The sequence below is a fragment of the Polypterus senegalus genome, chromosome 18 (assembly GCF_016835505.1).
Source record: "Polypterus senegalus isolate Bchr_013 chromosome 18, ASM1683550v1, whole genome shotgun sequence".
NCBI classification, from domain to species: domain Eukaryota; kingdom Metazoa; phylum Chordata; class Cladistia; order Polypteriformes; family Polypteridae; genus Polypterus; species Polypterus senegalus.
Genome location: NC_053171.1, coordinates 72,651,396 through 72,672,653, shown reverse-complemented (window position 1 = coordinate 72,672,653; position 21,258 = coordinate 72,651,396).

Here is a 21,258-nt window from a genome sequence, read left to right as displayed (position 1 = left end):
ATAAAGAGTGAAAAGAAGATTTCAAGTAATGTGATTCAGAGGTCAGGCTGATGTGGCATGATGCAGAAAGGCACTGATGATCCAATCAAAAGTGACACGGCTGACTCCCAGCTATAGCGTGTTGGAGCCAGTCAACGGCAAGTCAGCTTCCTAAATGTCACAAGTGACACAAGCTCCTGGCTGACGCCTACATTTAACCCATGCTTCAGTGGCCCTTTCATCACTCCGAAATCGGTGCTGCAGACAAACATGCAGAAGTGTGAACCTGCCATTCAAGTGAGGGGCTGACAGCTGCTCTCAGCAGGTAGAAAACAGCTCGATGTGAAAGATGACTCTCAGGCCAGCCCTCATCCCCGAGCCCTAAGTCGTTGTGTCATTCTCACTCGCTGTTGACTGATGTGGCAGGCTCCCCGTTTCAACCCCGGCAATCTAAACCACAGGGCTGCTGGTTCGATCCCTGCCATCCCATGACAGAGCTGCAGCTGCCAACAGGACGAGTCACACCAGCATATGGTCAATCGATTGCCACACACTGCTTGGTCATCTTTAATGTTTTAAGTTCTTTACCTTGTAATTGATTACTGTTGAATGATCTTTTTGTTGCTTTGAAATGCAGTCTAGTATGTGATGGTATGCTCTGTAAAGGGCGCTATATAAAATATAGATCAATCAGTTAATACAGTTATGACCTTTGCCAAGTCCTTAAGATGCTGTTATTTTATAAAGCGGATATAATCAAATGGAGACTGATGAAATGACTTGATTCTATACTTGTAAAGCACTTGTCTATGATGTGCTCTCTGAGGGGCTCTAAGTATGGACTGATTGATTGTGACAATAATATAATTGTAAAGCCATGGATGGTGTTCCCTGAAGAAAGATGCCATAATAAAATAAAGATTGATCAACAGGCTGTACTTGTGAAGTGCTCTTCAAAGATGAACTCTGTGAAAGGCATAGTATATATACTGGTAAAATTCCACTACAACGAATTCCCAGGGACCTAAAAAATATTTAGTTATAACGAAAATTTTGTTGTAATGAGATTCTGTATTTGTTACTATAGTGCTTTCTTTAACTTGCTTCCAGGCGTTTGCAATCATTTCAATAGCTTCTTTTGTGTTAATTTTAATCTCCTCCTACCTACAAGTTATTCCGACGAGAATCTTTCTCAGCATTTCCTTGCAATAATACACTTTTCCAAAGCACGATTGCAGCGTCTGTGGAAGATTGTTTGTCCGTTGCCGGTACAGGGCAAAAACAGGCTCATAGCGCTGAAGAGAAGTGACACAGAAGAAAATCATAAAAGATCGGGGTCATGCTGTAAGTCCCTGTCTTGCACCCCAAACAACGAGGCTGAGTCTCAGTACTTTAGGAAAACCAAATGTATTCAGCTTGAAACAGGAACGGCACACTTATTTATTGTAGCGGTGATTTTCTTCTGTGTCGCTTTATTGCAGCTTTATGAGCCTGTTTTTGCCCTGCCCTGGCAATGGACAAACAATCTTCCACAGACGCTGAAATCGCGCTTCGGGAAAGTATATTATCGCAAGGAAGTGATTACTCATGAACCACTAGGCTAGAACCTTGATCTTAATTGAAAGTTTATGACGTGATTGACACCGAAGAAGCAAAAAAAAAAAAAAAAATTGGGTAGCAGTAAGCTGTGCAGAGTGATCAGGGTTTGCATCTTTCTTATGGCAAACTGCTAGAGAGGGTGACAAGGCAGAAAGGAAAAGAACAGCTGCAACATCTGCTGAGTGTCAAGTGCATTGTTGAGGTCACCAGTGGGAAGAAGAAAAAGAAGAAAAGAACAGCAGCGCCATCAACTGAGCATCAGGATCAGGATACAGAATGCACATGTGAGAAATGGCTGTGTAAACTGACCAGTGCTCCTGTCCTCACACCACACTGATCCTGTTGATCTCAAAATGCAAGGCTACACACTGTGATGGCAAGAAAAAGAACTCAGGTAGCGACATTTCCTAAACAGGAGGCACTTCAATGATGAAGAACGATGAGAGGTAAGCCTGGATACAGAGCCTTAAAGCAGCTTGCTCATCGATATGCCAGACATACTCAATGATTCAGAAGTCAAGAACAACAATGATGGAGAAATGCATGCCGACAAACAAGGAGATGTGTGAAATGCTCACAACGTCTGCTTGTATGAACACATTGCTATTAGATCCTCACAAGTGTTTGGTTGACTTACACTACTTATGACAGTTAGATCGGTGATGTGCTCACTGTGCGGTTCTTGTACTGAAAGTAAAAAATGTGTGGCTAAAATGGAAATGTTCAGCTTTCTCTGTATGAGTCACCTTTACTTGACAACCAGAAGTCCTCATGTTTTCCAGTAGAAAAGTTAAAAACACAATCTAGATTATGATGTGAACAGGTAGAGTTCTGGACTTGTAAGATATCTTTCATGGTGTTCTCTGTGAAAGGCACTATATAGATTACAAATTGATGGATTGAAGGAGAGAGGTGGTGCCGCCCAGTGCTGGCTCCTCTGTCGTTATCTTCATAATGTCACGCAAATACTCTCGACTTGCTCACGTATAACAATATATAATAAAAAAAATAAAATAAAATCTTAACGGAAAGTAAACGGTTATCAAAAATATCAAATATACAATACAGACATGACCATATACTACAGATAATTAGCAAAAATATGAAATGAGCAATGTGTGCATGAACATGGAAATGACAGCTTATGTAAAACTAAAGGTTAGCAGAACACCATATCAGCACTGCCTACCAGAGCTCCTTAAAAATTTGACAAACTGAAGCCCCCCAAATTGAAACCCCCTTATACAGAAGAGCAGCATATTCTGAGGATTCTGCAGCACTATGGGAACTGCGTTTGGCTTGAATTAGGTGTCCTGCACTCCTTGACGACCTGAATACAGTTATGTTTTTGAGAGGTTAATGGGATGATGTTAATCCAGACAAGGGTGGCAGGGGACCCTCGGCCGTACAGGCAGCATTGGGTGCAGTGCCACAAAGATCCCTGGGTAAGGTGCCATTTCATCACCGGGTCTACTTTTACACACACTCTCACTCTCCATGGGACCAAGTTAGAGTCGACACTTTATATAACCTGTGTGCCTTTGGGGATCTGGGAGATACAAGGAGACATGGAAGCTCCTCACAGACCATGATATTGTGTGAGGTTTTAACCCAGAAAGCTGAACCTGTGAGGCCACAGCAGCAAGAAATGTGCAGCAATACGGCCTTCTATAGAAAGGGGCTACATCAGAAAAAAGTGGAATGAATTGATTTACTTCTGGATGTGGAGAGCACTGTGTGATGGTGTGCATATTGAAGGGCACTATATAAAGTAAACATTCACTCACATTAATACAGTTATGTACTTTTAAAACTCTGGGAGAGATGTTATACAAAGCTGCAGTATTAAAAAAGAGATTGAGGAACTGATACAGAATATGTGCAATTTAGAAAGACTCCATATTCAAATAAACTTTCTTTGTGTGAATTTCAATAACCAAACATGTACGTCCTTTCAGATATGATGAAGACAAATGAAAACCAGAGCTAACAAGCAGCTCCCTGATCTTTGTTCTCTCTTTCTCTCTTTCTTTTTTTAAAAAACTTTGAGCTTTGCCCTTTGCATCACTTTAAGACAATGACATGTGTCAATGTGACAAGGATGCAATTGGCAAATGTCTCGGTATAAATTGCCACCTTCCAGATGAGGGCAATGAGAGCTGAAGCAGAAGCACATTGCCCGCATGTTAACTACCTCCTCACACTTTTCTTTCCGCAGGTATCCCGCAGATGTTTAATTAACCCCTTATTCCATCCATCCAGTTTCTAAGTTGTTTGTTCTTTTTTATTGAATTAGCTGGTAGGGTTGCCTTGGTGTGCCGAAGTGATGTAGACACAAGGACGACATGAAGAGTCCACTCAGAGAACACCCAAATCAAAGTCTGATACTGCCCACTGCATATCTAACTACTTTCATATAGGATTTTATACTTTAAAGTAGCTGATTGGTACACCTTGTGGTGAGTGGCTGGGGGTGGTACCCAGCCGGGACGTCCAGGAGGACCGGAGGAGGGATTACGCCTCATCCAGACCACGAGGGGGCGACCACCCTGGTGGCTTTGGGGACCACGAGAACAGAGCTTAGAAACTCAACCCTATAGGGGCCCGTGGTCACCACCAGGGGGGCGCCCCAATGCCTGAGGAGCCCTGGCGCTCAGCACTTCCGCCACACCCGGAAGGGCTTGGGGGAAGAAGATCAGAGACACCTGGAGTGCTTCCGGGTGCGCAGCCGGTACTTCCGACACACTTGGGAGTGCCAGCGGAAGCTAATTGGGAGGCACCTGGAGAACGTCCGGGGGAGGATAAAAGGGGTCGCCTCCCTCCATTCGATGGCTGGAGTCGGGAGGAAGAGAGACAGAGCTCGGGAGGAGAGGAGAGGAGAGGAGTGAAGGCGGACATAGTGAAAGAGGCATTGTGAAAGGTCTGGACTTTGGGGGAGTATTGGGTTGTGTGTCACTTTGTAAATATGAATAAACGTCTGTTGGTGCTTGAACCATCGGTGTCTGCCTGTCTGTGTCAGGGCCAGTTACCACAACCTCTATAATACAGTGTTTTGTCTACTTAGAGCCCACCAGGTTCAGTTAAAATCCCCAACAGCCCACCATCATGCAGAAGCGGGGTTTGTTCTGACATCCTTGTGCTTCACAATCCACTGCTTTAGCCGCTAGGCTGCTTTTGCCCTATTGATTTACTGTTCAGCTGACTTGACATTTAGCCTCATGAGCATAGTTAGGGAAGTGGAGAGTATCACCTGTAGGGGGCGCAGTAAAGCGCTGAACACCCAGACACAACAAGACACACAGGTTCAAAATGAAGTGTTTTTTATTTGTCATGATACCTTAAAGAGGTCTCTTCTCCTTCCAGAATACATAAAAAACAATTCTTTTCTTTTCTTTTCCTGTGCTCCTCCTCCACTCCTCCCAGGTGAGCGTTGCCCGACTCCACTCCCTGAGTGAGGTAAGGCAACTTCTTTTATCCTGCACCCAGGAGCACTTCCAGTGCCAGGATGTTGCCTAAAGGAGGGATGGTCCCTCTCTGCAGAATCCGCATGACCACTCAGTAAGGACTGCAATGTAACAACAGACTGCACTCAACCCCGAGGAGAAAAGTCCACTCTGTAAACGTTCAGGTGAGCACACAAAGCCTAATGAATGAGCTGTGACTTCTCTGAACACTTTATTGTCGTGGAGGTTTCATTTTAAATGAGGAAATTTGCCATTTTTACCCATTGTCATACAAACGAGTCCAAGACATTATAAAGGTTTGGGGCAGCCACACGTATATTGTTTTTCCCAGCTGCAAAAGGGTTTTCTGAGTCCAAAACAGAACTGGCTATAGTAGCCCAAGATGGAGGCTTTAACTCTTTCAGGGCTGATGTTGACTTTTGTCGAAAGGAGGAGTTGACGATAATCGGTAATCGACTGTAAACTGTGACAAAACTAACCGTTACGTTTTAGTTGGACTCTCGTTGCTAGAAGGAAAGTTAGATCCATTGATTTGACAGAGATCCACTGCACTATCATGAGCAGCAAGGTGCACACAACGGCAAAAATGGCCCTGACATCTGGAGAGAGATCAAAGCAAATGCATAAAGCAATATACTCCGTGGACGGCGTCTTGTATGTTATCTCTGAACTGGACTATGAATTGTTAGACTCAGTTTTTGATACAAGTAATTGAAAACGAATGCGAGGTTCCAGCTTCAGCTGACTGGTCCCCAGCTAGTCGTGGTGCTGACAAATGTTCCCCAGGGATGATTGCCACTTAACAATGATAAGAGGTAGAAACCAGATTGTAATGCACTGTGACCGTGACCGATGCTACTGTCCCACCAAGACGAAGACAGCCTGGCTGCAAGCCTGCTGCACATTCTTGGCAAACTGGCAACCACAGCATGCAGCAACAGACATTTTATACTGATTTCTGAGTGAAACCGTTGTTTTTTTGGAAAAAATATTCAGCCCTCAAAGAGTTAAAGGTCTGGAGAGGAACTGATGTCAGCAAAGGGGCTGGAACCAGAAGTGACATCATCAAAGGGGCCGGCTTTGGAAGTGACGTCATCAAAGGGGCCGGCTTCGGAAGTGACGTCTTCTGAGGCGCCAGAACCTTGCAGGATTTCCCGAGAAAAGTCTGTAGAGAACTGAGAAAGACAGTCGGCGCACTCCGCCGCCCCCTGGTCGGATGTTTTATTACAATTACTCAGGCCCTTTAGCTGCCTCCTACTCGCACGTGTGTGACACCATCAATATACACTCAATTACCCATAATGAAAATCTAAGCACATGTTTTCAGATAGGTCTGCAAATTTATTCAAAATCAAAAGCTGAAGTATTTAGACCCTTCCTTCAGTACTTTATAGAAGTCCCTTTGGCAGCAAATCCAGTTTCAAGTCTTCTTGGTAAGTTTCTACTCCCATAACATGATTCTGCCACCAACATGCGTCATCATAGAGATGGTGTTAGGCAGGTGATGAGCACTGCCTGGTCTTTTTCAGACATTTTGATTAGAGTTCTGCCCAGAGAGTTGAGTTTTTGTCTCATCAGCCCAGAGAATTTGTTTCCTCAGCTTCTCAGAGCCCTTTAAGTGCCATTTGTCAAGCTCTGAGCAGGCTGTCATATACCCTCTACTCAAGAATGGCAATGCCTGATTGATGAAGTGCTGCTGTCCTTCTGACAGGATCTCCCATCTAAGCAGAGGACTTATGAAGATCTGTTAGGGCGTAGTTTCTTAAACTAATGGGTCTCAGGGTGCCAGCTCTTGGGCTACACAGAGTTGTGTTTCACCAGTGCATTCAATGGGAAAGGGTCACATGCAGTTTGTGAAGTGTTGTGTGATTGGCTCTCGGAGACAATAAGAAGGGTAAGACTAGTTTGCAAGAAAAAAAAGAAACACATCGGATTCTCTGTCACCTCCCTGATCAAGGCCTTCATGTCCAGTCACTCAGTTTGTCCAGATGGTCCACTCTAGAAAGAGTCCTAGTGATGCCATACTTCTTCCAATTCACAATTCTTGACACCACTGTGCTCCTTGGAACTCTCAAAGCTTTAGAAATGCTTTGATCTCCTTGCCCTGATCTGAGTCTCAGCACAGTTTGATTGTGGAGGTCTACAGAGAGTTCCTTGAACTTCACGGTTTGGTTTTTGTCCTAACATGAATTGTGAATAGTGGGACTTATAGTGGGACACAGATGCATGTGTGCCTTTATAAATGATTTCCAATCGTTTCAGTTGGCCATAGGTGGACTCCTGTTGAGTTCTAGAAACATCTCAAGGAGAATTAAAGCAAACAGGAGGTACCTGAGTGCAATTTGAGTTTTCAGGTTTTGATTTTTAATAAATTTTCAAACCTTTCTTAAACATATGTTCACTTTGTCGTTATGGGTTACTGAGTTTAGATTGATGTGGTCAAAATAGATGATTCTTTATTAAAGATGAAATCTACAGCATAGTTAGGTGTGTGCAGAAGGCGAGGGGCTCTGAAGGCTTTCTGAATGCACTGAAGGTGTTGAGGTTTTGGAGAATCCACTCCAGTGAACATTTTGCACTTTGTTGTGACGCCTGCTACCAGCTGAGAGTTTTAAAGGGCAGGCTGAACATGAACTGGGCAAGCTTGTCTCAGTTAATGCAGCCACGTTGCTTGATACTTGACCAGCGATTGCTGTGTAAATGGCTGATAGTTTCACCCTACAATTTTTCTTACATGAAAGAGTAATTTTTGATTAAAAAAAAGTGACTGTTCCGCCTTAAAGATGGGGTGCACTACTTCTGTTACTGTATACTTAAAAATAAAACATACTAGTCCAGCGTTTCTCAACCTTTAAGTATTTGCGACCCGAGTTTTCATAACAGTTTTAATTGCGCCCCCCTAACGTTTTTTTGAAACCCTAATAAAATGTATTCCTATATTTTTTTCTGCTGATACACCGCTACAAGTTTTATTATCGACATTTATCTAACTCTATATTCATTTTTCTAGTATCAGAATGTAGTTGAAGTTAATTTTGTTTGGTTTCAATTGATGTATTTTACATATTTTCGATTCCTTTTCTTTGCACCCCCTTTTTTGTTACTTAAGGGGCGCGCCCCACAGTTTGAGAACCGTTGTACTAGTGTGTGATTAGTAAGGGTAAAATATGTATTACTAGTTAGTTGCGTGGACTTTGATTCTTTGGGTTATCATTTTTTTTTTTTTTTTTTCCTAACTTTGACCTCCGCTAGTCTAAGAATTTGTTTATCGCTTTCATCTCCCAGTTCTTTTTATTAAATTTCGACATGCCGTTTTCCATCTTTGGCAGAAAAGCATGAATATCACCTTTAAAGTAGGGAAGTGGGGTAAATATATCCCAAAACAACAACATCATCCATCCATCCTTCCATCGGTAATTGTGAGTTCGTTTCAGGACATTCGCTCATGTGGCCAATTTAGAATCACTTATTCACCGAACACAGAGATCTTTGTAGTGTGGAGGAAAACTCATAAGGACATCAGGAGAATTCCACCTGAAAATAATAAGGTGCTTCATACTGTTGATATGATGTATTATTGTAATTATGATTCTTGCACCATAATATAGCATAAACAGGCATAGCCTTCAAGAGTTGAAGAGCTGAACTTTAGGGACCCTCAAATCTCGACTTGCTGTAATTTTGGACCAATCTGTGTGAATAGGAAGGATGGGTGCACTTGTTCTCATCACCATTATTCGAATTTTCTGAAAAATGCTGTCTTCAGAGGCTTTGGCATATATAGATGTTTATTTGGCTCGATCATCATTTCAGTTTCGGATTTGAATTTTGGTTTTTCACATTGGTGGAAATGCTTGTTATCATTTTCAGGTTTTAAACTCCGCTCTCGTTTTTGCAAGTCGGAGGACCTGCTTGCAGAGCTGGATGTAGATTAGCTCATGCTCCCAACCTCCTCTTAATCCTCCTCGTGTTTTTGGATGCTGGCTATTGTACCATGGACATGATTTTCCTAATTTTTGGCTTGTCTTAATTGCTAACCATTTTTAACTCCTTTCAGTTGTTATTTTGCTTTTCATAAAACTTTTAAATATTAAAAAACCATGGTTTTATCATTTGAGCCAGGGATTTTTACAGACCCACTCCGGAGTGTTTGAACTTTAAAAGTTTTCTTAATTTCCTGTTGGATCTGTACAGGCCATAAGCCTGCTTCTTGAGTGTGAGCTGGTTTTTATTACAGTGCTTTGTCTGCAGCCTTCTCACATAGTTTTTTGAAGGAAAACCACCTTTTGCAGTTATATTCCCTCCCTGGCTAGGGTTCAAATCCTTGTTTTATGTCTATTTGTTTATTATTTGCTGTGTTATCTGTGAGTGTGTTATGTTCCGTGCATTTTGTGAGTAGTCCCCCAAGAAGGGACTGCCATAGCCATCTGAAGGTGCTGATGCTGTGGTGAATTCTCTTAATAATCTGCTCCATCTTATATTTCAGAATGTCTTTCACCTTACACTCCAAACTGTAACCTTAGATCTTCAAATGAGTATCTGCTTAGAATTCCAAGAGCTAAACTTAAAAGAAGTGGTGAGGCGGCCTTCTGCTGTTATGCACCTAAAATCTGGAATAGCTTACCAGTAGGAATTTGTCAGGCTAATGCAGTGGAGCACTTTAAAACACTGCTGAAAACACATTACTTTAACATGGCTTTCTCATAACTTCATCTTAATTTAATCCTAATGATCTGTATATTCAATATTATTCATGATGGCTCCAAAATCCATACTAACCCCTACTTTCTCTTCTGTTCTTTTTCCGGTTTTCTGTGGTGATGATCTGCACCACCACAACCTGATCAAAGCACCCTGATGTCCTTACATTGATGGATTAAAGGCTAGAAGTCCACATGACCGTCATCATCAAGTTCTTCCATGTGAACCCTGAATACCCTGAGGACTGACTGAGATCATTTATGTTAGGTAGAATGAGGGGGCTGGGTGGTCTCGTGGCCTCAGAACCCCTGCAGATTTTATTTTTTTCTCCAGCCGTTTTTTTCTGTCCTCCCTGGCTATTGGACCTTATTTTTATTCTATGTTAATTAATATTACCTAATTTTAGTTTTTATATATTTTTTCTTTTTATTTTCTCTTTCTTTATCTTGTAAAGCACTTTGAGTTACATCATTTGTATGAAAACTTGCTATAGAAATAAATGTTGTTGTTGTTGTTCTGTATCTACTGTCCTTTTGTGATTCTCCTTTGGATTGTTTGAGTTTTTGGTCTGTTGACTTCACCATTGTATTTCTGTATTGGAACTTGGTTTGCTTTGGATTTTTTTTGCTGGCAACATCATTTTGCCTTTTTGTGCTCCACTGAGCTTCAGGTTATATCAGAATATTTTCTATAGAAAGATTTTTTTTTATTTTATAAAGATTCTATGTGGCCTCCTTTGTCCTGGGTATCTCTGGCACTGCCCTCCAGTGGTTCAAGTCCTATCTGACTGATAGGCAAGAGTTTGTTAGTCTTGGTAACAGCAGATCCAGCTCGGCGCCAGTCACACAAGGAGTTCCTCAGGGCTCTGTCCTTGGCCCTCTTCTCTTCTGTATTTATATGCTCCCCCTTGGCCATATTATTCGTAGCTATGGACTGGGCTATCATTTTTATGCAGATGATACTCAACTCTACTTCAATGTTAAAAGTGGAACTTCCTCAGAGCTTTCTCAGCTCACAACCTGCCTTAGTGAAATTAAAACCTGGATGGAGCAGAACTCTTTGAAATTAAACTGCAACAAAACTGAACTCCTGCAAATTGGGACTAAAATGCAGCTTAATAAAATGAGCTCCTTCCCAGTCCATCTTGGTGGTGATCTCATCAGACCTGCCTCTACTGCAAAGAATCTTGGTGTCATTTTTGATTCCTCCCTTTCTTACTCCACTCACATAAATCACATTAAGAAACTTTCCTACTTTCACCTCCGTAACATATCTCGTGTTCGCTCCTTCCTTTCCTTTTCTAATGCTGAGAAACTTGTCCATGCTTTTATCACATCCCGCATAGATTATTGTAACTCGCTGCTGGCAGGGGCCCCTTCTAATCTTATATCACAGCTCCAGCTTATTCAAAACTCAGCTGCAAGAGTTCTTACTCGAACCAGCAGCAGCGAGCACATCACACCCATCCTGCTCCGTCTTCACTGGCTCCCTGTGTCTTACAGAATCGAATATAAAATCCTACTAATAACCTACAAAGCCTTAAATAACCTCGCCAAACTACATCAGTGACCTTCTCCATCACTATGTGCCTGCCCGTCCACTAAGGTCCTCTGATTCTGGCAATCTTGTTGTGCCCCACACTAATCTTCACTCCATGGGTGACAGGGCCTTCAGCTGTATAGCGCCCAGACTCTGGAATGACCTACCGAAATTAATCAGGTCAGCTGACTCCATGAATTCTTTTAAAAAACAACTTAAAACTCATCTGTTCAGGAAGGCTTTTAGCTCTATTTGACTTCATTCCCCTTCTCTCAGTTTACCTCTCTGTCAAGATGCTCATGTAACCTGTGTGTGTGTGTGTGTGTGCAGACCATCAATTCTGTTGTCTGTTAGGCTTTCTCTGAGTTTACTGTCTTAATCTTCTTATTTATTAATTTGCTTTGTACTATGCTATATACTGTATACCCTGCCGTTCTTTCTTATGTTCTGTAAGTGCCTTGAGCATGGGAAAGGCGCTATATAAATAAAATGTATTATTATTTATTATTACTAGCTGGATTTTTTGACAGGATTTCTCCCTCTAGTGAGCATTTTTGGAACTTTTTGGGAGTTGAATGCTTTGGGTCATCGCTGATCTATAATGCAATATGTTTTGACCGAGACACTCAGATGGCAATCTTGTAGTGTAGCGCTTCCACATAAATATAATATGTTTTCTGCTGTCGATCGGGTGTTGTAGGGAATATGCTTACATCCGGAGATTGACAGCAGTGCCCCAGAGGTCGAACTTCCGTTTTTACTGTTTTCTTTCGGGAGTCATTTGCATAAAGCGAGCCGTTTTTACGAGAGAAGAGAAGAAAAGGAAAAAGAGAATCAGAGAGAAAAAAAGCAGACCCGTTACTGCACTGGCCATACAAGAAGTCTAGGAGCTCCTACAGTCCTGGCAGAAGGTGGAAGGTATTCTTTTGATCGGGGAATCAAACGTTCTGCTAATTCCTTCGGACTCGGGTGAGCTATTTCAAAGGACTTATATTGTATCATGGCGCAGGACTGACTGTATGTATCTTTTATGACGAAGAGGTGATTGTGATAGTAGTCCGCAATTTTCAGGACACCTCATTTGGCCTGCCGGCAGTTGCAGAACAGAACATTGGACATTTGTAGATCTATTTATCATCTGTTGAAGGGGAACTGGGGGAATTAATATTGTTATTGTGTAAATATATGTATATATTTGTGGCGCTACAGAATAAGGGTTATTTATGGTGGGGTGGGTGGGGGTGCATGTGTAAGGGATTGTATTCTTTTGTTCATTGTATATAATATACTCATTATTTGATGATAGATCTTGACTATTTGGTTTTTTTGCGGGCTATAAAGTATTGGCATTAAGGGACTGAACCGGGTAGAATAAAGGGTGTACAGGAAATTGTTTGGGGTGTGATATTGATATACAGAGCAGACTATACTTTCTGAGAAGGTTGGCATCCTTCAACATCTGCAGTAAGATGCTGCAGATGTTCTACCAGACGGTTGTGGTGAGTGCCCTCTTCTACTTGGTGGTGTGCTGGGGTGGCAGCATAAAGATGAAAGACGCCTCACGCCTGGACAAACTTGTTAAGAAGGCAGGCTCCATTGTAGGAGTAAAGTTGGACAGTTTAACATCTGTGGCAGAGCGACGGGCATTAAGCAAACTCCTGTCGATCATGAAGAATCCACTGCATCCACTGAACAGTGTCATCTCCAGGCAGAGGAGTAGCTTCAGTGACAGACTTTTGTCACTGTCCTGCTCCACTGACAGACTAAGAGATCGTTCCTCCCCACACTATGCGACTCTTCAATTCCACCCGGGGGAGTAAATGCTAACATTAATTTTATTTAATTTTTTTTCATTTTTATTACTATTTAATTTAATATTGTTTCTTTGTATCAGTATACTGCTGCTGGATTATGTGAATTTCCCCTTGGGATTAATAAAGTATCTATCTATCTATCTATCTATCTATCTATCTATCTATCTATCTATCTATCTATCTATCTATCTATTGGCCTATCCTTTTATCATCTGCTGTTACCTAGGACAGATTAGCTATCTATTGGCCTAGCAATCGCTGTTACCTAGGACAGATTAGCGGTAGCAATCGGCTCGTGTTAGTGCGCAGGACGAATTGTTACAGTAGTAGCTGCAAGCAACAGGAGCTGTAAATGACCATTTGGGCCATTGAGGTGCTGGTGGATTTTTACAGAGTTAAGGTTTACAGTTTTATAAATTAACAGCAGACAATCATTTTGTATCCCTATGACAAGATAGCAGGAGAACATGTAAGCTCCAAATGGACGATGACCAGGCTGCTCTCCAAGGCAACAGAAGACCCACATGCAAATGAAGTGAAAGTGCAAACTCCATCCTGTAGCTCAGCTGGGATTTCACCCAGGTCTCCACTTCCATATAATTCTGCATACTGCATACTAACATTGTTGAGAGGTGACCCCATAATACATACATTTTATATTTTTAACACTAAGGGACGACATTTCTCAAAAGTGGAAAAATACAGCAAAGACTTTACATCTTGTACTTATCTGAGAGATTTAGGTACTAATTACGATATGTTCAGACTTGAAGGACTCATCTAATTTTAGCTCATTTTGTACACTTTTAATTTACAGTCAGACAGTAATCCTGTTCACAGGGTCAACCAAAAGCTGGGAAACTGACATCTGCAGTGCACCCTTCATCCAAAATCCATAGCGTTTACAGTTTCTGGGAAAAATGAACCTTTGCAATATGTAATACCGGAATTTTAGGCTACTGTCGAGAAATGCATAATTTAACATGCTAATTAGGAATGTGCAGATTCATAAAACTCATTTTCTTTTTAATAATCAATCCCAATATTTGCTATAGGAAGAGTTTCTCAAACTTGATTTATAATTTGTTTATATCTCTCATTTTATATACTGTATTCTATCTCATATCACGTCAAGTGGCTTTATTGTTTCACCATCCATATACCTGTACAGTACTTCAGGATACAGTGGCACAATATAACAGCATCACCGCAGTGCAACACACACATAAACACAGGATAAGTGCAAAACTGGTAAAGATCTATAATATACAATCCACCTTAATGAAAGGATAAGTGTCTGTGCATCTCTCTGTATGTCCGTCCAATTGTTATGTCTCTGTCTTTTCAGCAGATGGCTCATCACAAATGTTTACAGTCAGAAAATGCATTGCATGTCATTCCAACAGATGACACATCTCAAACATTTGTAGTCATGCATTTTATAACTACAAATGTTTGTGATGCGCCATCTGTTGGAATGACACGTGTAATAAATTTTAATACTACATGCATTACAAAACCTATTCCAATAGATGATGCACTGCAAACGTTAACGCAAAAGTCTATGTTGATTACTAAGATTTCAACGATCTTAGACTGGTAGCTCAACTAGTCCACCTTAATAAATCACTTCTCCTGTCTTACAGAGGCTAGGTTTAATGAGGACCCTCTAACTGTTGGGCCATCGAGCCTTTTGTCTTACAGACCCATTGGAGGGGTCCATGAATGACTACAGAGTGTCTCATTATAGGCAAGAGTCACACAGAGAACCATAAATACATAAAATAAGTGACAAAGTAGTGTGGTAGAGAGCAAGGACTTTAGGGACCTTCAATATCTCGATTCAATGTTTTTTGACAAAATTAGGTGAGAATAACTTACCAGCATTCTTGGACTGAATGGCCTGTTCTCATCAAAATTATTGTAATGTTCTGATAATCAATTTGTTTGTAATTTGAACTCATCCCATATGAGGCGGTAATGGATCGGAATACAGTACTTCATGGTGTGTCCATGAAGAATGATGGAGTGATTCAGATTGCTATTAAGGAATGGCCCTTGGTGACCTTAATGACCAAAAAGATGTGGCTAACTGTGTGGTTAATTCGCTTTTATCTCTCATTTTATAGAGCAGCAGAAATGTGACTGTGCAGGATGGCCCCTTTAAGACATCATAAGTTGTATATGTCCTGAACAGAAGGCAGCTAAGTTCTCTTCATATTTGTGCCACCCTTACCACCTTTTGTAGTGCTTTCCAATCCAGAGCCAAATGGGTGCTGTACCAGGATATTGTGATGCCAGCAAGTATAGAGCAATCGGAGCTTTCCTCAGATGTCCAAGGCCTTGAAGAACCTTCATGACATTAGCTGAAATGTGTTGTACACACTTCAGTTCATTGGTGATGGTCACTCCATAAATGTAATGCTGGTCACTCTCTCCACAGCATCTACTCCAATGAAGATGTCAATGTGGTCTGCTGTCTTCTTTCTAAAGTCTATTTCCAGCACCTTGCTTTGCTGACATTAAGGCTGAGATTGTTGTTCTGGCACCACTGAGTCTGCAGATAGACCACTGTGCCATCATTGTAGGTGATCAGATCTATGATGGTGGTGAATTCAACAAATTTAATAATGGAGCTGGAGCTGTCCAGCCACACAATCATGTCAGGGGACTTGGCACACTACCCTATTGAGGATCAGCGTGGAGGACGTGAAGCTGCCAATCTTCACATCTTCACATCAGTGGAGCCCAAGTAATTTAGTAATGAAGACTGGGCACAAATCATGGCTTCAGATGGCAATTCTGCCAAAGGCGCCTATGCAGAATATCGACCTAAGTTAGTGAAAGCTGATGGATTAAGTCATTTTTTCTGTGTACAATGGATTCAGAAAGTCTTCAGACCCCTTCACTTTTTGCACCTTGACTTTCTACATACTTTATTGTGCTGTAGATTTAATTTGAAATGGATACATTTGCTATTTTTATCCATCAATCTACAATCTATAACTCATAAACATGTTGTCAGAAAGGTTTTCAGATTTATTAAAAATCAAAAACCGAAATCTGTTATTCCAAGGAGTATTCAGACCCTTAATTCAGTACTTTGTAGAAGCCCCTTAGCAGTCTTCTTGGGTAAGTCTCTGTAAGCTTTGCACACCTGGGTTAGTTGATCCCATTCTTCCTGGAAGATCCTTTCAAGCTCCATTACATTGGATGGGGATCATCTCTGAACTGCCATCTTCAGGTCTCTCCACACATGTCCTATGGGACTTTGGCTGAGCAATTCCAGGACACTCAAACACTTGTCCCAAAGCCACTCCAGTGTCATCTTGGTTGTACACTTCAGGTCATTGAACCGTTGCTCCTGTCGGAGGTGACATTTGCACACTGGAACAGGTTTTCTTCAAGGTCATCTCTGTATTTGGCTGAATTCATCCTCCATTCAATTCTGACCAGTCACCCTGTCCCTGCACCCCCATTTAGTGATGCTGCCCATCACCATGTCTCGCTAAAGTGATGGTATTAGACAGGTGATGAGCAGTGCCTGGTCAAACGTTATGCTTGGAGTTCTGTCCAAAGAGCTCCGTTTTGGCTGACCAGACTAGAAAATCTTTCTCCTCAGGCTCACAGAGTCCTTTAAATGCTATTTGGCAAACTCCAAGCGAGAAATCATATGCCTTTTACTCAAGAGTGTCTTCCATCCAGCCATCCTACCATAAATGTCTGATTAATAAAGTGCGCTGTGTCCTTCTGACAGGTTCTTCCACCTCAGTGTGACTGTGACCGTTGGGTTTTTGTCATCTCCCTGATCAAGGCCCTTCTTGCACAGTTATTCAGTTTGGCTGGATGATCAACTCTCAACTCCTGGTGGTTCCAAACTTCATCAGTGTCACAATTCTTCAGGCCACTGTGCTCCTTGGAACACTCAAAGCGGTAGATCTGTGCCTCACCACAGTTTAATCACAGAAGTCTACAGAGAGTTCCTTGAACTTCATGTCTTGGTTTTGTCCTGACACGCAGTGTGAATTGTCAGACCTTCTGTACTCAGATAGACATGCGCTTTTCTAAATGATGTACAAAGGGAGGCTCCAGTCAAATTCTAGACACATCTTAAGGAGATTTAAACCACACAGGAGGGTACCTGAGAACAATTAGGTGTGCCACCGCTAAGGTCCTGAATACTTCTATGAAGGAGAGATTTCAGTTTTTGATTTTTAACACATTTGCAAGCCTGTCCTAATCGTAACCTTAGATCTTCAAATGAATGTCCACTTAGAATTGCAAGAGCTAAAGTTAAACGAAGTGGTGAGGCGGCCTTCTGCTGTTATGCACCTAAAATCTGGAAAAGCTTACCGATAGGAATTCACCAGGCTAATACAGTGGAACAATTTAAAACTCTGCTGAAAACACATTACTTTAACATGGCCTTCTCATAGCTTCATTTTAGTGTAATGCTCTGTATGCTCTGTATATGCATTCAATTATCATTATCATTCATGGTGGCTCCGAAATCCGTACTAACCCTTACTTTCTTTTCTGTTCTTTTTCCGGTTTTCTATGGTGGCGAACTGCGCCACTCACCACCACCTGATGAAAGCACCGTGATGTCCTTACATTGATGGATTAAAGGCCTGAAGTCCACATGACTGTCATCATCAAATTCTTCTACGTGAAGCCTGTAAAGTATGAGGACTGATTGAGATCATTAAAGTTAGGTAGAATGCCTAGAGGGGCTGGGTGGTCTTGTGGCCTCGAAACCCCTGCAGATTTTATTTTATTTTTTTTCCAGCCATCTGGAGTTTCCTCCCTGGCCACTAGACCTTACTTTTATTCAATGTTAATTAGTGTTCTCTAATTTTATCTTTTTACTCTTTCTTCATCCTGTAAAGCACTTTGAGCTACATCATTTGTATGAAAATGTGCTATAGAAATAAATGGTGTTGTTGATGTTTCCGAAAACATGTTGTCACTTTGTCATTCTGGGCTGCTGAATGTAGATGGATGGTCAAAAATGGCAAATGTTTCCATATAAAATGAAATCTATAACACAATAAAGTGTGGAGAAAGTGAAGGGGTCTGAAGACCTCCTGAGTCCACTCTCTGACTAATTTAGAAGAATCTGTAGACCAGGGGTCCTTAATCACAGTCCTGGAGGGCTGCAGAGACTGCAGGCTTTTGTTCTCACCCGGTTGCTTAATTTGAAAACAATTCTTGTCAATAATGTAATTTCATGGCTTGTTGGTGCTTTAACTCTGCTATGTCAGCTCATTCTCAAATCCTAGATTTTCTTCCCCTTTCTAAGGATATCATCCAAGTGATTTGAAGGCTAAGATGGAGGAGTAATTCTCAGTCCTTCACTTTTTTCTCTTCACTTTTATTTCATTAAACCAATAGTGCATCATAAATACTCACAGGTGTAAATGGTAACAAGCTAAATGGAGAAATGCTGCTCTCTTTGGTCATTTGCATGTTAAAAACCGAGACTACAGCTGTTTAAGACTAAAATAAGCAATAAGGGTTCAAAATCATAAAGAGCGAGACAACTAAAGTGAAGCAGAAGTGTTGCTTGAGCAATAAGTGCTTCTCATTAAGCAATTGGGTTGGAGTAAAAACCTGCAGCCACTGCGGCCCTCCAGGACCGCGATTGAGGACCCCTGCTGTGGACTCTTGTGAGTTGAGACAACATGCAGAGATGGCGCCAATGGCCATCACAGAGTGAGTTAGTTGATCGGGACTCACTGTTGTTTTTTCTGGGCAATTTTTGTGAAAATGTAAAAAAATAAGAATGTGTATTTATTAGCAGCCTGCTTTTTTAGTTGCAGCAATATTATTCTTTAAACAAAATGAAGCACATTAGAGCTGTCATAAAAATTAAAGCAGTGATTAAAAATGAAATCAGGTTTTTTTTCATTAGGTAGTGATGTATAGAAAAACTACAAATGCTCACTATCCTGACACCTATGGAATCCGTTTATTTAAATCCCATTCACTTGATATATTTGGTAATTATTTTTCTTCATTAATTTGAGTTTTCACAGCTTTGCGGTGGCTATTATAATTTAATTAATTCAATTAAGACATATTTGCCTGAATTCTAATCATGAAGACTGATCTAAAGCTATTTGGTTTGCTGGTTGGTAAGTCAGTACTTCATTTGAGGACAGCTAAATTGTAGATGCGTTTTCAATTTGTGTTTGAAAAAAATCGAAAGCACTTGGTCGTTTGCTTTTGCATATTTCCACTTCCCATTACTCTTACTGAAATTCAATTGATTTCTTATGCTGTCTTTGTTGGTAATAAAGTACTTGAAGAGCAAAACTGTGTTTTGTCAATATCTAATAACGCTGTAATTGTTTGGCATTTTGCTGCGAGCCTATAAAAGTCAAAAAAGCTTTTTCTCCATCGCTGCAATACACGTACTGTACGTTATCCATTCAATACATAATTTCAAACTTGATTCTTTTTTTGTTTAAGCTCCTACTTCCTTCAACACTACCCTGAATCAGTGGGATAGAAATCGGACAACTGGATGGATTTCTTTTCATTTTTATTTCTTAAAGAGCAAAATAATAGGAAAATGAATGAGAGTGTTGTTTAGCTTCATATCTCAATTGGGTAGACGGTAAGACGTCAGTGATGGTGGGTCCTTTATCAATTCACAAAGTGGCCTGCATTTTCTTCATCTGATTCATTGCTCTTTCAGAATTCAGTTAAAATGACTTCAAGGCTCATTCGGGTTTTATCTCACACAGCACTCCAAGTCTTAGTTTATGTCCTTTTTGTTCTTTGTTGAGCCATTTCTTTATGTCAGTGTTGCTTTTATTAATCAATCGTCTGCTGCATTTTCTTTGCCGATGTTATGTCACATATGTTTTGTGGGTGGTCTACAACCACCACGAACTGCCCTCCACCTTTAAATCCGGAGGGTCTCCCACAGTACCAGACGGCTCATAGTGAATGCCCTAGCGAGTCAGTGAGTTTGCTTGTGTTTTATTGGATTTATTGGATTTCTGGATTTTTCAGCCTCCTGCTATGTTTTTTGACCTCTCTTTGGATTCTGCGTTGGGATTTTGTTCACCTTGAATTGCTCTTGCCTGCAACTCCTTTATGTCTTTTGTGTTCTTCACGGTGTTACCAGAGCATTTTTTTTTTTGGAATAAACCTTTTTATTTGATAAAGATCCTGCATTTGTCCTCTTATCTATTAGAGGTTTTGACTGTAAATCCCCCTTTAGTGGACATTATTGGAAGTGTTTTTAGAGCTGTTGGGGGCCATTTAGTGCTTTGGGTTCATGATCATCTGGATGAGTGAATCAAATGAGCAATAACTACAACCTGTGCATATCCATGTACCAAAGAAAAATGGCTTTCAGAAGCTTATAGTTAAGTGACGTGAAGAAACAGGGACTGAATAAATAAGATAGACAAGCGATTGTATGTCTGATTTCAAGGTGTGCAATAAAAAAGCCGACAGAAGCAAAAGTCAAACGCAGAATATCTAAACTACCAAAACACAATGTCCAAAACTAAACCAATCCAGAAATCAGTCAATAGTAAGTTTACAAGTTGTTTCAATCTTCACTTTTGTTTTTTTTTCAATTCTTTCCTTATTATCATAAACTTCAGATGACTCCCTCCAGTCATCTTTTATAACCACAAAGTGATGGCATCACATGTCACATTGTGTCTACGTCACTTTACTAGTAGCGAGAGTCATTGATACATGCAATATCTTGGTGCCAAAATGGCGGTACCCATGGGTAAATACCAAAACAACATGACAGTCGGGACTGACTCAATCCCCCAGTGCATTCTCTTTCTTGTCTCCCTTTCTCATCCTACTTCTCATCCAGGGCTGAGATGCTGACAAACATGGTCAACCATCCAGATCCCAGTCATCCCAGCCACCTCAGTCGGTACCTGCTGAGACTTTGTTGCTACCATCCTTCGGCACCTGCAGGCTGACACCAGCCCTGATTTCTCCTACTCGTTAAATCAGCAGGGGGCAATCCACCCTGGCAGCGCAGCACTCCTCGCTCTGTCGCTAGGTCTTTCCACTGCTTCACTTTCTGCCCTCCGTACTAGCTACAGCACAATCTCGCTCATCTCATTTTTGCGGACTAATCCTCCTGTTTCTCTTTTTCAATGTCCTCATCTCTCTGC